Source organism: Tiliqua scincoides, chromosome 2 (assembly GCF_035046505.1).
Source record: "Tiliqua scincoides isolate rTilSci1 chromosome 2, rTilSci1.hap2, whole genome shotgun sequence".
Taxonomy (NCBI): domain Eukaryota; kingdom Metazoa; phylum Chordata; class Lepidosauria; order Squamata; family Scincidae; genus Tiliqua; species Tiliqua scincoides.
This window is the reverse complement of record NC_089822.1, coordinates 263,430,535-263,450,177: the sequence shown is the minus strand read 5'-3', so window position 1 is coordinate 263,450,177 and position 19,643 is coordinate 263,430,535. Positions and strand designations below refer to the sequence as shown.

At 43.5% G+C, this 19,643-nt stretch overlaps 1 pseudogene; it reads left to right on the top strand.

The window, feature by feature from the left end:
- LOC136640514 (zinc finger protein 208-like) overlaps positions 1-19,643 on the top strand; it is a 74,942-nt pseudogene that overhangs the window by 43,512 nt on the left and 11,787 nt on the right.

The window sequence follows — 19,643 nt, the reverse complement described above, 5'->3', positions numbered from 1 at the left end:
TAATGCTGTGACCTGTTCTTGCCCCACGTTTTAAGAGGGATGTGGAGAAGCTGGTGCAGGGATCACACCCTCCATTTGGATTTCTCGGAAATGGCTGAGTTTTGTCTGCCACACAGTTGTGTGTCCTGGTATTTCCTACTTGTGGCGTAATGTATAGCTAAACTGCCAGTCGTTCCCCTTCACTTACCATCCATAATTTAAATCTTGTGTCTAATTCAAATTAGAAGCTCTGCTTTGTAATAATAAAATTTGCAATATTTATTATTTAAGCGAAACAAACACTCATAGTTAGTTGGGTTTTATTATTCTTCCCCTCGTTTATTAGATATAGAGATGAACGCAGCTCACTCTCAACTCCCAGACGCGGCCTTTGGCCGTGGTCCAGAAGAAGCTTGCCGAGCCCTGCTGTCAAAGAATGATTTCACTCCTTTGGTTTCTTCTCTGCCTTCATAGGGAGAGCTGTGAGGGTTCATGGACCTTCAGCTGAACTTATTGTTCTCTTCTCCTTCCCAAGGACGATTTCTAGGCACCAAGCCTGACCTCATTGCCCAGCTGGAACGAGGGGAAGATCCGTGGGTGCCCGATGCTCAGGGACTGGATGAAGAGGCTTCTGGCTTTTGTCTGGGTAAGTGATCCAAACCCAAAATAATAATACAGCTGTCCCTTTAGCGAAACATTTCCACTTAACTTTTATGTCATTGTTTTAACGTAAGAACATGAGAAGAGCCCCACTGGATCAGGCCATAGGTCCAGCTTCCTGTACCTCACAGTGACACAGGACAGCAAGAGACCTGCACCCTGGTGCCCTCCCCTGCATCTGGCATTCTGTGGTAGCTTACTTCTAAAATCAGGAGGTTGCACATACCCATCACGGATTGTAGCCTGTAATGGAACTTTCCCTCCAGAAATTTTTCCAATCCCCTTTTAACGGCATCTAGGCCAGATGCCATCACCACATCATGTAGCAAGGAGTTCCACAGACTAACTACCCACTGGTTAAAGAAATGTTTTTCTTTTGTCTGCCCTCATCTCCTGACACTCAATATTAGTGGATGTCCCCTGGTTCTGGTGTTGTGTGGGAGAGAAAAGAGACTGGGTCCCTTCATAATTTTGTATATCTCAAAATTTGTGCATCTCAAAATTGTTGTATCCAGCAGGGCTCTTCTTTTATATTTTTTGAAGTGTTTTTGCAACTGCGTTTTCCTCTTAATAGATGCTGTTTAAAATTTGTATTGTGTTTTGATCTCTATGAGCTGCTTTGGAGGTTCTTATGAAAAGATGGCCTATAAATATTTGTAATGTATAAATCATAAGGCTGCGGTGGGTTCTGGAAGAACTGCCGGATCCTGGCCCCATTTTATGCCTGCCCGCCCACCTGCCTTCGCCATGCCCCCCAGACTCTTGCGCCGGCCTGGGAATGCCAGCGCAAACTTAACTTCCTCCATCATTACAGAGGCTGGATGCAGCCTCTGCGGTCCGGTGCGCATTCCTGCACTGGCCTAGCTGACTTCCACAGAGGTGCAAATAGGGTTTACAACACGTTTGCGACCCTCCCGGGCCAGTTCCAGGGCCTTAAGTCAGCCCAGGTGCAATTAGGATTGCACTGTAAGTCTGCTTTCTCCTTTTACTCTCATACTCTGTTTAGTTTGGGCTCCTACTGTCAGGTGAAATCTGGTCAACTCAGACTGGACCTGTTTAGACTTGAGCTTTAGCGCCCTGTTCAAATTATACCTTCCTGCTTTGATTGATTGATTGATTGATGGTCCTCACTTAGCTCCTGTGTCCCAATTTACTGGACCTTTAAATTATGTTCTAACTTAGTTTAAGTTCTAAATTGGGTTAAGAATAAGGTAAATTTAAATGATGTAGAAAAGCTTCCTTTCCTCTTTCTCCTCCTCTGTGTTGTTTACTTTCAAAGTGACTCTGCCTTGAGCTCTTACTCTCCAGTAGACTCTGCTGCTCCGCAGAGTAGGCCTATGTAGACTTGGGATGTAACTCCCTTCAGAATCAGCTCTCTGTCTAAAGTCTGCCTTACTGCTTTTAATTAAGGAAGCACTTATGTATTACTTTTTATTGTGCTCAGGCAGCTCCTGTGTCCCAAATTACTGGACCTAGAAGTCCTCCCTCAGGTGAGATGAAGTGCTAACTTTAGGTAAAGCTTAGAAAACAGAGAGTACACTTCCCTTCTCTTACTCCTCCTCCTCCTGCTGTAAATGTAGAGTACTTTTGCCTTCTCCTTCTCTTCCTCCCTCTCCTTATACAGATACTTAACTTGCTCTGTTTTACCTTGGCCCTTCATTCCAGGAGGCCACCATTCCTGTCCTGCCTTTCTGGGAAATGGTCCGTTAAAGTGTCGACCCAATGTGCGGCGGCAGTGAAGAAGGCCAATTCTATGCTTGGGATCATTAGGAAGGGTATTGAGAACAAAACGGCTAATATTATAATGCCGTTGTACAAATCGATGATAAGACTACACCTGGAGTATTGTGTCCAGTTCTGGTCGCCGCATCTCAAAAAAGACATAGTGGAAATGGAAAAGGTGCAAAAGAGAGCAACTAAGATGATTACGGGGCTGGGGCACCTTCCTTATGAGGAAAGGCTACGGCGTTTGGGCCTCTTCAGCCTAGAAAAGAGACGCCTGAGGCGGGACATGATTGAGACATACAAAATTATGCATGGGAAGGATAAAGTGGATAGAGAGTTGCTCTTTGCACTCTCACATAACACCAGAACCAGGGGACATCCGCAAAAATTGAGTGTTGGGAGGGTTAGGACAGACAAAAGAAAATATTTCTTTACTCAGCGTGTGGTTGGTTTGTGGAACTCCTTGCCACAGGATGTGGTGTTGGCGTCTAGCCTAGACGCCTTTAAAAGGGGATTAGGCAAGTTTCTGGAGGAAAAATCCATTACGGGGTACAAGCCATGATGTGTATGCGCAACCTCCTGATTTTAGAAATGGGTTATGTCATAATGCCAGATGCAAGTGAGGGCACCAGGATGAGGTCTCTTGTTATCTGGTGTGCTCCCTGGGGCATTTGGTGGGCCGCTGTGAGATACAGGAAGCTGGACTAGATGGGCCTATGGCCTGATCCAGTGGGGCTGTTCTTATGTTCTTATGTTCTTATCTTAAATTCAATTTACAGGCTGGATAGAGCAAGGCTAGGCCCTGATGTCTTGGCCTGCATACATGCAGTGTAGCACTGATGCATTGTGGGATTGGCTGATGCAATACCTTGCAATACCATGTCACCAGACATGTCACCAGACTGTGAGTCATAGGATCACCAGATCGTAGCCCGCCTCTCATTGGCAAGTGCCAGTATATATTGCAGCTTGTGTAAGCTGCTGTGTTGGAGATGTTATGTGGAGTGTCTGCAGGAAGCTAAGTCAGTGGAGTTGGTGATTGGAGAATTGAGAAAAGTGCTATCTTTGCTGATTGCTTGCTGAGCTGCCTTTGCACTGTAAATACTGTACATACTTCAAGGACATCTGGTGGTGGAGCACTGCCGTGTCTGTGCCTCGTTATTTACCCGGAGTATCTGCCTGAACTTGAGTCTCTGGAGCTGCATACTGCAAAAGTTTTTCTCCTTTTTAATATGGTGAGGGGAGGGTCCACATTCTGGAGCATTTGTTGAGCTCCACATTTATTGGATCAGGACCGTAGTCATGGCCTTGCTTTCCCCTTTGCCTTACCTTCAGTAAGAGCGCAGGTACATGCACCTACCCACAAGTAAAGGTGCATGCATCACTCAGTTTCACTTTCCTTTTTTTTGAACGAAATTTATTTATTTAGTACAGATACATGTAAGGAAAATCGGTTAGACTTAGGGCTGGGACTACACAGGTTACACATGAGGGTATTGGCCATTGATTACAACATACGTTGGTCCAACAAAATAAAAAATAAAAAAAATGATAATGTCTAAAAACAAAATTATTCATCAATACAAAAATTATCATATTTGTTAATCTGCTGATTAATAATTTAACTAAACCATATTTTTTATCTAAAATTATCTATCCAATCATAAAAAGGCTTCACATTTTTACTTATATGCTCTTCTTACCACTAAACTAATATTTAAAATAAAATATTTCTTATCTGATTCTTAGTTTCTGATGTCGCATTTAAGAGGAATGTTTCCAGTTTACATGGTAATACATGGTAATACGCACTTCAATACCTCTTGTAACAGTTTATATTTTTCCAATATTTCTTTGCTTTTCGCTTATACACCACATATAATTAAAAAATTCCCTCAATTCTTTACTTATCCAACATTTGTTTGATGACCCAGGGTACATTTTTGCTATTTTTTTCTGGAATTAAATACCATCTGTAAATCATTTTATATAATTTCTCTTTTAAAGAATAACCCTTTTAGTTATCTTAATAGCACTTTAATTTTTGCAATATTTGTGTTCCAAATTTTCATTTACATCTATTTGATTTAATACAATTAATTGAATACTCTTCATTTCTAAAAAGTATTCGGTCCATTTATATCTACAAAAGGGGAAAAAAAAGTTCTACTTGTTGTTCAGCCATTTTCACTTTCTGTCTTAGTACTTCCTTTATTCTTTGTCTTATTGGTGTTTCCCTACTTGCTCCGCCCACTGCTCCTTCCACTTCTTCTTTTTCTTCTTAGCTCTCTTAAATTTCTTAACCCCTCTCTTTTCTTCTTTCTTTTTCTTCATTCTATTTTTTGGGGGTTTAATCTAAAAATTTTCCTCTTCTAAAAACAACATGCTCTCTGAAAGTTCCCTCTTTTTTCTTCCTTAAAGTTCTTAATTCTGATAACGACAATTGCTTTTTCTATCTTCGGTCTCATTTCAAAAATCTCCACTTCTTTAGTTTCATCCGACATTTGATCTATTCTTTTTTCTTGTCTGTTATTTGTAATCTGTTCCTGCATGCTTGTCAGGGAGGAGTTTATTTGCTTCATTTGTTCAGATAATTTTCTGACCTGTTGCTTTATTTCACTTCTGAAATCCCACAACAAATCCATTAATAAGGACTGGCTTTTACTAACCTCCTTTAAATTCTTAAGTGCCATTCTTATCAATATCAAATCAAGCCAATATACCTCTGGCTGTAAAAAACAGAGATAAAATGGTCTAACAATTAAAAAAAATAACTAACACTCATTATCTTGTTCCACCTTCTTGTAGGGCTAATTTCCAATTCTTATATCCAAAAAGTGTAAGTCAGTATTCCACTTCCAGTCAATAACAATGTCAAATCAGTCAAACAATTAAAGAGTCATCCAAGTCTTTATCTTGCATCACTTCTTCCAAAAGGGGTGGATCAGTAATCCAGGTCAATAACACTGTCAAATTAAGTTAGTATGCCTTTAAATGACCAGGTCTGAATCGAGGCTTCTTGCTAGAAAAGCAAAAGTAAAAGTCATTTCAGCTGTTGATGATTAGTTATTTATTTCTTTTCCATGCATACCGTTCAGCAGGGTGATTTTTCTTGCAGTCACACTTATTACGAAACAGAAAAATACTCCAGCAAGGGTTTCTTTACCCCTCTGGGTGGCTACCAGCCAATGTAAATAATCTTAAAGTTATCTTTTCCTCCTTCCAACCTCTTGATTGCAGTTCTTGTTATAGCCTTTTAATGAGCCTGGTTACTCACAATTGAAAGCTTTTTTCGCTGTCATGTTGTTGTACCTAGGCCGTGGGGGGGGGGGGAGTTCCCAGCTTTCCAAATCATCTCCGAAGATGGCGTCCGGGATACAATGTGATTCAGCACAGAGCAAACGGGGAGAAATCTTTGAAACTGCCTGTTTCAAAAGACTCCCCTGTTCAAGCTCTCAGCCTTTGTACCTTCTTCTTGGCAATGAAGAGTGCCTCAATTGTTGAGGCACTTGAAAAACTCATCTATTTAGCTTTCCCCCCCCCGGGAGCCCTCCGTGGTTCCTGCTACTTCACTGAGTGTTGACTCCGACTCCCACTCAGTTTCACTTTCCATAGGGCTCTAAACTTTTTCCTTGACAGCTTGGGGGGGGGGAAGGACTTCCTTCTCAAGAGTGTTGGGGACTGTGTTCATAGAACATTTTGGGAGTATTGCTTCCCCCTCAGGCTGCTCTTCAATGTTAACCAAGGTAGGTTTGCATACTCATGAGTAAACATGTACATGCTGCTCCACTTCCGTAGGGCTCAATACATTTACCTTGTCAGCTATCACCTTGTAAGGGCGCAATCCTAACCCATTATGTCAGTACTTTCCAGCACTGGCATAGCGGTGCCAATGGGACGTGTGCTGCATCCTGCAGTTGGGTGTCACTCACGGAATCCTCCTCAAAGCAAGAGAATGTTTGTTCCCTTACCTCAGAGCTGCATTGTCCTTAAGTCAGTGCTAGAAAGCACTGACACAGGGGGTTAGGATTGTGTCCTAAGTTACTAAAAATGAAAAGCTGACAAACTCACCAAAATTCATGTTGTGGCATCACTCAGTTTCACTTTCCATACGGCTCTAAACCTTTTCTTGTCAGCTGGGGGCGGTGGAACTTCCTTCTCCAGAGTGTGTTGACAAGCTGACAAACTCATAAAAAATCATATTGTGGCCCGTAGTATGGGAACCAGTGCACTAGAACAATTAAAACTTACCAGTGAATCAGTAAACAAAAATACTGATCTAACCAAGGACTGTGCAGAGGTTGACAAGATTCTGCTTTGCTTGCCACCAAAACCCTGAATTCCACAAGCAGAACCAATTACAAATAGTGGCTGGATATATACCCAGAATGCCTCTGAGGACACAGACTTAGACTTGCCATTTCTCTATTCATATGCTGAAGATATTTTCTTTTGTTCCAGGAAGCAGCAGACAAGATAATGAGGATCAGGGACAGCCCCACTGGGTGTCATCAAAAACTGTCATGCATGATGTACAAGACGTGACCTTCAGAGACCAAGAAAGAACAGAGAAGAAGGAGCAAAGAGAGACAGGGAAATGGAGAAATCAATGGGAAGCTTTTCAGGGTGGAATTGTCATCCTGGAAGAACCAGAAAAAGAAAACAGAGAGAGCGAGGAACAAGGCTCTCAAGGTGCAAAAACTTTCAGGAGTACATCAAATTTGAGAAGGCATCGAAGAAACTACACAGGGATGAAGAAGTATAAATGCTTGGAGTGTGGAAAGAGCTTCAGTCAGAGCTCACACCTGACGGTGCATCAAAGAATCCACACAGGAGAGAAACCCTATAAATGCTTGGAGTGTGGAAAGAGCTTCAGTACGCGCGCACACCTGGCAGTGCATCAAAGAACGCACACAGGGGCGAAACCCTATAAATGCTTGGAGTGTGGAAAGAGCTTCAGTCAGAAAACACACCTGACTGTGCATCAAAGAACCCACACAGGGGAGAAACCCTATAAATGCTCTGAGTGTGAAAAGAGCTTCACAAATCGTAGAACACTAAATGGTCATCAAAGTACCCACGCAGGAGAGAAACCATATAAATGCTCCGAGTGTGAAAAGAGCTTCACTCAACGTCAAAAACTAAATGTGCATCATAGAACCCACACAGGGGAGAAACCCTATAAATGCTCCGAGTGTGGAAAGAGCTTCACTCAGAGCTCATACCTGACTATGCATCAAAGAACCCACACAGGGGAGAAACCCTATAAATGCTTCGAGTGTGGAAAGAGCTTTAGTACGCACACACACCTGGCAGTGCATCAAAGAATGCACACAGGGGCAAAACCCTATAAATGCTTGGAGTGTGGAAAGAGCTTAAGTACGCGCACACACCTGGCAGTGCATCAAAGGACACACACAGGGGAGAAACCCTATAAATGCTCTGAGTGTGAAAAGAGCTTCACAGACCGTAGAACACTAACTAGACATCAAAGTACCCACACAGGGGAGAAGCCCTATAAATGCTTGGGGTGTGGAAAGAACTTCAGTCAGAGATCACACCTGGCAGTGCATCAAAGAATCCACACAGGGGAGAAGCCCTATAAATGCTTGGAGTGTGGAAAGAACTTCAGTCAGAGATCACACCTGGCAGTGCATCAAAGAATCCACACAGGGGAGAAACCCTATAAATGTTTGGAGTGTGGAAAGAGCTTCAGTCTGAAAACACACCTGACTGTGCATGAAAGAACCCACACAGGGGAGAAACCCTATAAATGCTCCGAGTGTGAAATGAGCTTCACAAACCGTAGAACACTAAATGGTCATCAAAGTACCCACACAGGGGAGAAACCCTATAAATGCTCCAAGTGTGAAAAGAGCTTCACTGAACGTCAAAAACTAAATGTGCTTCAAAGAACCCACACAGGGGAGAAACCCTATAAATGCTTGGAGTGTGGAAAGAGCTTCAGTACGCGCTCATACCTGGCAGTGCATCAAAGAACCCACACAGGGGAGAAACCCTATAAATGCTTGGAGTGTGGAAAGAGCTTCAGTACGCGCTCATACCTGGCAGTGCATCAAAGAACCCACACAGGGGAGAAACCCTATAAATGCTTGGAGTGTGGAAAGAGCTTCAGTACGCGCTCATACCTGGCAGTGCATCAAAGAACTCACACAGGGGAGAAACCCTATTAATGCATGGAGTGTAGAAACAGCTTCAATAACAGCTCAAACCTGACTGTGCATCAAAGAACCCACACAGGGGAGAAACCCTATAATGCTTGGTGTGTGGAAAGAGCTTTACTAAGAATGGAAAACTTACTATGCACCAAAGAACCCACACGGGGAGAAACCCTAGAAATGCACCAAATGGGGAAAGTACTTCAGTCAGATAACCTGATATTGAATCAAAGAACCCGCACGGGGTGAAACCATAGAATTTAGGAGTGAGGTGAGAGCTTTCACTATAAGCACTAGTTCCCAAACTTTACCACCTAAAAAATTATCACTTTGCCATCTATTGAAACCTCTGTGGCTTTAATGGTGATTGGGCATCAGTGCTGCCCCCAGAAGCAGTTTTTTAACCCTTGTTGCACATAGCCTAATCTGTTCTGTCAGCTTTACGAACCACCAGAAATTGGGTCATGACCCACTGGTGGGCCACAAGCTCACAGTTTGAGAACCACTGCAGTAACCTATAAGACACAGCAAGTTAGAAAAGTAGGAGCGGAACCACATCAGTTCTTTGATTGAGGAAAGCTCCATTCACTCAAGTAGTTTCGGGTACCGAAATCATGATACTTGGTTATCACTATATTCAGCAGAAGATGTACACGTGGCCTCGGTATCCGCAGAGCATAGTTTCTAGGTTCCGTGGATACTGAAATCCGCAGATGATGAAATCCACGATTAGCCCATTTAAGCCCTCCGAAGGGGATTGCAGCTGTATCACCTTTGGAGAGCTCAGGTTTTGCCACGTGTTGCTCCACGCAGGCCCTTGGGACCTGTGTGGAGCCAGATCCGTGGATGCAGCTATATGTCAATATGGAGTAGAAATGAGGGAGGAGGGGCAAGCAGCGTGTTTTTAGAGGATCCTGAAATCAGTCTGTTTCTTCCCAAAATCTGTGGGCCTGAGAAAGATCACTGTCAGGAGAGATGTGACCATCCAGATGGTGTAAGGAACCTGGGAGAACAAAGCCCAACCGGGGGGGGGGGGGCTTTTTCTGAGGAGAAACAATGACAGTAATTGGGGAGGCTGTGGCAAAGCTGCAATTAACCTGCGGCCCCCGTGTAGGGATACCATATGCAAAGAAAACTGAAACTGGAAACCTAAGATAAGTGTTAGCTTTGTTATGCAAACCTCGGCTTTGATTGGGTGACTTGGCAAAAAGCCCTGGATATGCTAGGGGCCTTAATGAGAGAGAGAGAGAGGAGTGGAGGAGGATCCCCCCTCTCAATTATCTATAGCTGTGTTTCTCAAACTGTGGGTCCGGACCCACTAGGTGGGTCATGTGCCAATTTCAGTTGGGTCCCCATTCATTTCAATATCTTATTTTTAATATACTAGACTTGATGCCACCATGGGATGTGACTGCATTTGGGGAAGTGCTGCAGACCTGTTCTTTTAACAGGCTACTAGGTACATTCTGTTAGCTCTTTGCTCTGCAACAGTCAGAACTGGTATGCAAACCATTGGTTCAGGGCAAGTTGTGAACAGCTGTGCAGCCAGGCTCTAATGAACCAGGCAAAACCCGTTTGGGTGCTGAATCCCATTTAAGCTTCTCCATGCGGCTCCACTTGTGTGTGGGTGAAATGAGAAGCTACTGCAGGAGGCCTTGTTGGAACAAGCACTGCAAATGACCTTTGCCTTGAGGATACTGGACTGTAATCAGGTAACTCTGAACTGCTGTATATGTGTATGACCTGGATTGCTCTGACAACACTGCATATGGCTCTCTACTCAAATATAATTGCACTTGAAAACTCTGCTGTGTCTGCATGTTTGACTGCACCCTGCTCTGAAGTAGGACATACCCTAGACATACATAACATGTTCTTTTAACAATGATAGTCAAGGGGACTGACTCCTGGTTAAGTGTTGGTAGCATTTCAGGCTAGGATTGTTAAAAATGTTCTTGCTTGATGATGTCACTTCCAGTCATGACATCACTTCTGGAGGGTCCCGAGAGATTCTTTCTCTAAAAAGTGGGTCCCAGTGGTAAATGTGTGAGAAAAACCGATCTGTACTGTAGACTTGTGAAGATACGCTGAGCTTTTTGTGGGATATATGCGGGTCACAACTTTAAATTTATATCTTTAAAGTTCAGTGTGTATTGCAATCCAAATTGTTTTCGGATACAGTCTCTCATATATAGATAGATAGATAGTAGCTTGTTAAAAGTACAGGTCTGTAACATTTCCCCAAATGCAGTCACATGCCATGGTAACATCGTCTCATATATTGAAAATAAAACATTGAAATGAATGGGGACCCACCTGAAATTGACTCACGACCCACAGTTTGAGGAACACTGAAATAGAGGATTTAGAACAGGAATCGGAGGGAAAAAATTGGATGATCCAGATTAAACAGAAGAGTTGGAGAAGGAAGAGATTAAAGGGGCAAGTGGCAGACGTTCACCAATAACAAGAACAAAAAGACAAAAGGAAAGATAATGAGTAAAAAGAAGCATGATAGTTGAAGGAAGCTGGAGTATTTACTTAGTCAACATAGGGCACAATCCTAACCAGGTCTACTCAGAAGTAAGTCCTATTTTCTTCAGTGGGGCATACTGTCAGGAAAGTGTGGTTAGGATTGCAGCCATAATGGGTTAAACCCACTTTAGAAATATAAAAAGCCTTCTTTAAATGTAAAAATGAAATATGGATATAACTGTTTTATAGATAAGAACATAAGAACAGCCCCCTATGGAATTGGTAAAAATGAATCCAAATGTATCAAAATATTGCTGAAAATATAAGTGTGTGGAAGGATTGTTTTATTGTATGTGGTGGTCACGTAAACAAAAAGATGCAGTTATATTGGAGAACGGTAAAGAGTTTAATACAAGAGATTGTTGACTTTGTTAACCCTTTGAAAGCAGAATTATTTTTTGTTTAATATTATTTTAGATGTTATGGATAAAGAAAATGATGTGTATTTAGTTACGATGGTATTAACAGTTGCTAGAATTTTATATGTTAGATCAGCCATTTTCAACTGGTGTGCCACGAGTGGTCCACAGGTGTGCCACAGGAATTTGGGGGAAGATCATTTATTAGTAGGGCCAATGGGGTTGTGAGCTGCCCACTGGCAGCAGGGTGTGCCTTGTCAATTAATGAAAACCTAATGGTGTGCCTTGACCATTTCAGTGCCTTGTCAGTGTGCCATGAGATGAAAAAGGTTGAAAAGTTGTGAGATATTGGAAAGACTTTAGAACTTCAATGAAAGATGAACTAATAGAAAAAATAATGAATGTCGCGGAAATGGACAACTTTCAGAAATATTGTATTAACAACAAAAATAGATACAGATTGAGCAATGAAAGACATTTTACGTATGGTTGAAAATGAACATTTAGAAAATATAATGTAGGGCATTTGGAAGAATTTATGATGTATGATATGGATAAATGATAATAAGAGGTGAAAGTAGAAGAGAAATTAGAGTGGGAGATATAGTGTTATTAATTAGCAGAAGTGGCGAATGGTATTCTGCCCTCCCAAATATATGTGTATATTTGTATTGATTTGTATTGTCAATATAATGCATTGTTGATGGTTGTGATAAAAAAATATAGAGTAGAAATTAGGAATGCCTAGTTTATACTTGTACAGATTAAAATAATACTCAGGCATACAGTTGTGATGTTCCCTGACCCTTCCTCTCTCAGAGCAGTAGAGTTTCTGGTCATATAACAAAACCGATTGGACAAAAGGATGTAGAGATTCACAGAGTGTGTAGTTAGCATGTGGAATGCTTTTCCACAAGGTGTAGATAGAGTCACTGGCTTTGATGGCTCTAAAAGTGTTGTCATCCACTGAGTGGCCATTTGCCATCACCATGCCAATGTGTTGCCAATAGGCCAGTGTGATGGCACTTGGCATCAATGTCATTACCGGGGCTGGCTGACTGACTACTGCGCTGGAAGGATGGGTTTGGGGGCCCTGGTGCCAGTCAGTGATGTATTCAGGTCTTTTACTTCAAGGCTAAAGGCTGGGAGCCCAAAAAGGAGGTGATGGTGGGGTGTGGTGTGGGGGAGGGGCAGGAGTTTCAATAACTGGAGGGAGGTATAAGAGTGGAAGGAGTGAGCAGGGAGAGGGAGATCTGAGAGAGCTGCAACTGAGGACAGAGGCACACAGAAAGGGGGAGAGAAGCGGAGGAGGAAGACTAAGGAGGAAGAGGGGGAATGCATCAGCAGCAGAGAGGGAAGTGTCTGTGCTCAGGTGCATGCAGGTTGCATATGGTCATCATGGCTGGTGACCTCCACAAAAGAGTCCAATCGCCTTTTAAAGCCATCTAGGCCAGGTTCCATCACAACCTCCTGTGGCAAGTAGCTTGTAATGGCTGGTCCAAGGTCTGGCTGCCATCATCTTCTGTCTGCTGTCTGCTTTCCGACTGAGCTGTTCGCAGGAGAAGTTGGACTCGGAACAATGGCGTGAAGCCACACAGCTGTCTGAGCCAGGGGTGTCAAACTTAAGGCCTGCAGGCAGGATGTGGCCTGTGGAACATCTTTCTCTCCCTCATGGTCTCCCAGCACTACTGTCAGCTGATGAGTTGTGGTGAGGTGTCACTGCTGAAAGGGCAGCTCCACAATAATTGGACACTCCCATGTCTTGAAAATATGATCAAGATCAAGGGGTTGAAAACCTCTGAAAAACCCTCTGGGTTCTGGGGCTCTGTTTTCACGGCTACTATCTGTAGTAACAAGTTGTCCGGCAGAGCTGGCAAAAAGCGACAATTTGTTACTACAGACAGTTGCCCTAGAAACAGAGCCTCAAAACCTGAAGGAGTTTCCCAGAAGCGACATCACAAGAGGGGAAGACCATCGAGAATATCACAGAGGTCTGTGCAGAGAAAAATTAGAATTAGAGGATGGTCTTAAAACTCTAGGCTGGAGGAGGGTAAGTGGCAATTGAAGCCATTACTTTTCTACTTTTCCTCCAAGGAACTCAGTGCCACCGTCCTCCCCTTTTCCTGAACCACCACCCGGTGAGGTAGGGCCTAGCGGAGAGATGTTAACTAGCCCAAGATTAGCCAGCAAGTGTAATGGTCAAGGGGGAATTTGAAGCTTTCAAATTTGATACTCCAACCACTAGATCACACCACCTTTATTTCTGAGGGCATGGTGACATTAGGTGAGGGCTTGTGACAAATGGCTTGTTCCATTTTTCACCCATCGCAAATAGCAAACACTTTTCAAGACACAGGCATAGCACTACAGAGCAACACGATCAACCATCATCATTATTTTTAATTATGCATCCTTAGAATGCCTCCACTCTCTCTGTACTCCGGCTGTTAAAAGTCCAGCTCAAACAAGAGTAGTGCCCAGTATGGTCCGTTTCAAGAGGCACACGAATCACAGTCCCCCTCTGCACTGGGGCTCCTGAATCTATTCAGCAGCCCTTGGAGATCACAGGGGACAGTGCCATGCAGGGTGCTCAAGGCATTTCACTTCCAGGTCAAGGGCAGGAACTGATGTGCAAGCTCCAAACAGGTACCAAAGACTGCATATTCCTCTAGCTAGGTGCATGGCTGCATGCCTTCTGCCTTCATGCCTAGTACAAGCAGAACTATTATCCATTTAATTCAGTTTTCACATTTTTATGTCACTCTTTCTCCAAGAAGCTCAGGTGCAATACATGGTTCTTCCCCTCCTTCTCACAACAACCCTGTGAGGTAGATGAAGCTCTGTGTCTACTACCCGGCAGTGAGATCGTGAGACGAGCCTCCAGACAGCAGCAGAGGGCTCAGCAGGGCAAAACCGTGCAGTGCAAAAGCCCTCCCACCTGCCCTCACCCTCTCACCACTGTTTACAGCAGTCATTTTCAACCACTGTGCTGTGGCACACTGGTGTGCCGCAAGCAGTCCACAGGTGTGTCACAGGAATTTGGGGAAAGGTCATTCATTAGTGGGGCCAATGGGGGATGTGAGCCTCCACTGGCAGCATGGTGTGCCTTGCCAATTGTCAAAAGACTGATGGTGCGCCTTGACAATTTTTTAAAATTTTTTTCCAAAAACAAAAAAAACACACATAAAACATAACACAAAAAACACAACAAACTTCGGGGTGCAGGAAATCATATATCATTATCATATATCCCTAAAACTAAATAATCATTACATATCTTAATCAGTTTCCTCTTCTAAATTTACCTCTTAATATCATTTTTCATTCATCATTCATCTGTTATATCATATCATAGTATATGTGTAATGCCCTATCGTATATTTCTAAAACTTCAATTTCTACCAGGCATAAAATAATTTCCATTGTTCAATTTGTGTCTGTTTTCGTTGTTGTTCCAAATTTTCTGAAAACAACAACAACAACAACAACAACAACAGTATTTATATACCGCTTTTCAACAAAAAGTTCACAAAGCGGTTTACAGAGAAAATCAAATATCTAATGGCTCCCTGTCCCAAAAGGGCTCACAATCTAAAAGGATGCAAAAAGAACACCAGCAGACAGCCACTAGAACAGACAGTGCTGGGGTGAGGTGGGCCAGTTACTCTCCCCCTGCTAAATAAAAGAGGAACACCCACTTGAAAAAGTGCCTCTTAACCAGTTAGCAGGGGTTAAAACCTGTCCATTTCCACCACATTCATTATTTTCTCTATTAATTCATCTTTCAATGGTATTTTAAAATCCTTCCAATATCTAACATACAAAACCCTCACTACAATTAAAATCACAACTAAATACACATATTTTTCTTTATAACATCTAAAATAGTTTTAAACAAAATAATTCAGGTTTTTAAAATGTGTTGCTCTAAGAAGTTTTATATTATGCTTCCAGATCTGTTCCCATTGATCTATTATGATATTATGACCTAAATTTTGTGCCCATTTTATCATACATTGTTTCTATTTCTTCTTGCATCTCAAAATCCAATAAAAACCTATACATTTTTTAAAGTATATTTTTCTTTTGTTTCTAACATAAGAACATAAGAACAGCCCCACTGGATCAGGCCACAGGCCCATCTAGTCCAGCTTCCTGTATCTCACAGCGGCCCACCAAATGCCCCAGGGAGCACACCAGATAACAAGAGACCTCATCCTGGTGCCCTCCCCTGCATCTGGCATTCTGACATAACCCATTTCTAAAATCAGGAGGTTGCGCATACACATCATGGCTTGTACCCCATAATGGATTTTTCCTCCAGAAACTTGTCCAATCCCTTTTTAAAGGCGTCTAGGCTAGACGCCAGCACCACATCCTGTGGCAAGGAGTTCCACAAACCGACCACACGCTGAGTAAAGAAATATTTTCTTCTGTCTGTCCTAACCCGCCCAACACTCAATTTTAGTGGATGTCCCCTGGTTCTGGTATTATGTGAGAGTGTAAAGAGCATCTCCCTATCCACTCTGTCCATTCCCTGCATAATTTTGTATGTCTCAATCATGTCCCCCCTCAAGCGTCTCTTTTCTAGGCTGAAGAGGCCCAAACGCCGTAGCCTTTCCTCATAAGGAAGGTGCCCCAGCCCCGTAATCATCTTAGTTGCTCTCTTTTGCCCCTTTTCCATTTCCACTATGTCTTTTTTGAGATGCTGCGACCAGAACTGGACACAATACTCCAGGTGTGGCCTTACCATCGATTTGTACAACGGCATTATAATACTAGCCGTTTTGTTCTCAATACCCTTCCTAATGATCCCAAGCATAGAATTGGCCTTCTTCACTGCTGCCGCACATTGGGTCGACACTTTCATCGACCTGTCCACCACCACCCCAAGATCTCTCTCCTGATCTGTCACAGACAGCTCAGAACCCATCAGCCTATATCTAAAGTTTTGATTTTTTGCCCCAATGTGCATGACTTTACACTTACTGACATTGAAGCACATCTGCCATTTTGCTGCCCATTCTGCCAGTCTGGAGAGATCCTTCTGGAGCTCCTCACAATCACTCCTGGTCTTCACCACTCGGAAAAGTTTGGTGTCCTCTGCAAACTTTGCAAACTCACTGCTCACCCCTGTCTCCAGGTCATTTATGAAGAGGTTGAAAAGCACAGGTCCCAGGACAGATCCTTGGGGCACACCGCTTTTCACCTCTCTCCATTGTGAAAATTGCCCATTGACACCCACTCTCTGCTTCCTGGCCTCCAACCAGTTCTCAATCCACGAGAGGACCTGTCCTCTAATTCCCTGACTGTGGAGTTTTTTCAGTAGCCTTTGGTGAGGGACCGTGTCAAACGCCTTCTGAAAGTCCAGATATATAATGTCCACGGGTTCTCCCGCATCCACATGCCTGTTGACCTTTTCAAAGAATTCTATAAGGTTTGTGAGGCAAGACTTACCCTTACAGAAGCCATGCTGACTCTCCCTCAGCAAGGCCTGTTCGTCTATTTGTTTTGAGATCCTATCTTTGATGAGGCATTCCAACATCTTACCCGGTATGGATGTTAGGCTGACCGGCCTATAGTTTCCCGGGTCCCCCCTCTTTCCCTTTTTAAAAATAGGCGTGACATTTGCTATCCTCCAATCTTCTGGCACCATGGCCGTTTTGAGGGACAAGTTGCATACCTTAGTCAAGAGATCTGCAACTTCATTCTTCAATTCCTTAATAACCCTTGGGTGGATGCCATCAGGGCCCGGTGACTTATTGATCTTTAATTTATCAATGAGGTCTGAAACATCTTCTCTTTTAACCTCTATCTGACTTAACTCCTCGGTCAGGAGGGGCCGTTCGGGCAGCGGTAGCTGCCCGAGGTCTTCTGCCGTGAAGACAGATGCAAAGAACTCATTTAATTTCTCTGCCATCTCTAAGTCTCCTTTTATCTCCCTTTTCCCTCCCTCACCATCCAGAGGGCCAACCGCTTCTCTGGCGGGTTTCCTGCTTCTAACATATTTGAAGAAGCTTTTATTATTCCCCTTAATGTTGCTGGCCAAGCGTTCCTCATAGTCTCGCTTGGCCTCCAGTATCACCTTCTTACATTTCTTTTGCCACAGTTTATGTTCCACCGTGCAGACCTGGCCACGGTGATCCATGCCTCAGTGACATCGAGATTAGATTACTGTAACGCGCTCTATGTGGGGCTGCCCTTGAAGACGGTTCGGAAACTGCAACTAGTGCAGAATGCGGCGGCCCGTGTGGTTACTGGACGTAGGCGGTTCGACTCTGTCAGTCCGCTTCTCCAGCGGCTGCACTGGCTGCCCATTCGTTTCCGGGCCCAATTCAAGGTGCTGGTATTGACCTTTAAAGCCCTATACTGCTCTGGACCAGGGTATCTTAGAGATCGCCTGCTCCCGTACAATCCGGCTTGCCCTCTCAGGTCATCAGAGAAGGCCTTTTTACAAGTGCCGCCGCCTAGGGAGGTACATGGGGCGGCTGCAAGAAATAGGGCCTTCTCAGTAGTGACACCAACGCTATGGAACTCCCTTCCCCTTGACTTAAGAATGGCTCCCTCTCTTGAGACCTTTCGGCAAGGCCTGAAGACCCTTCTGTTTAAACAGGCCTTCTGAACATAAGAACATAAGAACAGCCCCACTGGATCAGGCCATAGGCCCATCTAGTCCAGCTTCCTGTATCTCACAGCGGCCCACCAAATGCCCCAGGGAGCACACCAGATAACAAGAGACCTCATCCTGGTGCTCTCCCCTACATCTGGCATTCTGACTTAACCCATTCCTAAAATCAGGAGGTTGCGCATACACATCATGGCTTGTACCCCATAATGGATTTTTCCTCCAGAAACTCGTCCAATCCCCTTTTAAAGGCGTCTAGGCTAGACGCCAGCACCACATCCTGTGGCAAGGAGTTCCACAGACCGACCACGCGCTGAGTAAAGAAATATTTTCTTTTGTCTGTCCTAACCCGCCCAACACTCAATTTTAGTGGATGTCCCCTGGTTCTGGTATTATGTGAGAGTGTAAAGAGCATCTCCCTATCCACTCTGTCCATCCCCTGCATAATTTTGTATGTCTCAATCATGTCCTCAATCATGAACTCAATCTGAGTTCTTGGCCTTTTAACATCTTTTTAACATCTTTTAATATTTTTTACAGGCCTGATTCTTTTATGACTTGCTGCTGCTCTATGCTCTTTTTACCTATTTTTTTTACTCTGACTGCTGTTTTTAGTATGTGTTAATATGTTTTTATTTGTTTTTAAATTGTTTTTAATATGTTGTAAGCCGCCTTGAGTCCCTTCGGGGAGAAAGGCGGAGTAGAAATAAAGTTATTATTATTATTATTATTATTATTATTATTATTATTATTATTCTCCTCATTAGGGCAAGACTTCCATTTACAGAAGGAAGCTTCTTTGCCCTTCACAGCCTCTCTAACTTGGCTGGTTAGCCATGCGGGCACCCTCCTGGATTTAGTGGAACCCTTCTTTCTTTGCGGTATACACCTCTGCTGGGCCTCTATTACTGTTGTTTTAAGCAGCCTCCATGCACTCTGGAGAGATTGGACTCTTTTTACTCTCCCTTTCAACCTCCTTCTAACCAGCCTCCTCATTTGAGGGAAGTCCGCCCGTCGGAAGTCAAGGGTTTTTGTTAGAGATTTGCCCGGTATTCTTCCCCCAACGTGCACGTCAAAACGGATCGCAGCATGATCACTGTTCCCCAATGACTCAGTAACGTTTACATCTCTAACCAGGTCCTGCGTACCGCACAATATTAAATCCAGAGTCACCTGCCCTCTGGTGGGCTCCGTGACTAGCTGATCTAAGCCACAGTCATTTAGCACGTCAAGAAATCCGGTTTCCTTATCGTGACCAGAATACAAATTGACCCAGTCAATATGAGGATAATTGAAGTCCCCCATGATTACAACCCTGTCCCTCCTTGTCACCTCCCTGATCTGTAGCAATAGTATATCAATACCTCCCTTCTAGCAATAGTATATCAAATGGCATCTGTTCCATATAGAAATCTTCTTATTTGTCTCCTCCAATTCTTGAATCTAATTATAGGTGCGTCCACCAGCCCATCTCCACACCTTGCCTTGACAATTCTTTTTTTTTTCTCTTCTTCCTCACTCTCCATGGAACATGCCTCAAAATTCTAGCTTTATCATCCACTGTCCATTTCCTTTCCTGTG